Source organism: Oratosquilla oratoria, chromosome 24, assembly GCF_046742065.1.
Source record: "Oratosquilla oratoria isolate Oo_2021 chromosome 24, ASM4674206v1, whole genome shotgun sequence".
NCBI lineage: Eukaryota > Metazoa > Arthropoda > Malacostraca > Stomatopoda > Squillidae > Oratosquilla > Oratosquilla oratoria.
The window spans coordinates 14,883,292-14,884,003 of NC_134800.1; positions in this window are offsets into that span (position 1 = coordinate 14,883,292).

Below are 712 nucleotides of genomic sequence, written 5' to 3' on the forward strand. Positions count from 1 at the left end.
AGTCTGTCAATGTCTTTAATGAGATTCGGTGACCATACAGAAACAGCATATTCCAAATGTGGACGAACTAACGATTTATATAGCTTGTTAATGAGTGATGGACTTTTGAAATCAAAAGATCGCGCAATCAGTCCCAGAATCTTATTTGCTTTCTCAGAGGCTGAAATACACTGCTTGGATGATTTGAGGTCGTTACTGATAATTACGCCGAGATCTTTTTCACTATCCACTTTTGTTAACGAATTACCAAATAACTTGTAATCGTACTTACTGTTATTTTTACCTATGTTCATTACCTTACATGAACCCTATTGAACACCTCTGGGGCATATTAAGCCGACAACTTCGCAAAAAGAACATGAAGCCATCTTCAAAGCTCGAACTCGTGAACTAATCACTAGCATGCCTAGTAGGGTCTTTCCATTAAAAAAACAAAAAACAAAGTGGATGTCAACCAAGTAATAGTGGTTCACATTGTGACCATTTATAAACACTTTAATTGTATCAATTGCTTGTTTAATAGATTAAATTATTTCTCTTAGTATTTATTCAATTCTTTCATGTCTGAATATGTATATATATATATATATATATATATATATATATATATATATATATATATATATATATATATATACATATATATATATATGTATATATACCTATATACATATATATATATATATATATATATATATATATATATATATAT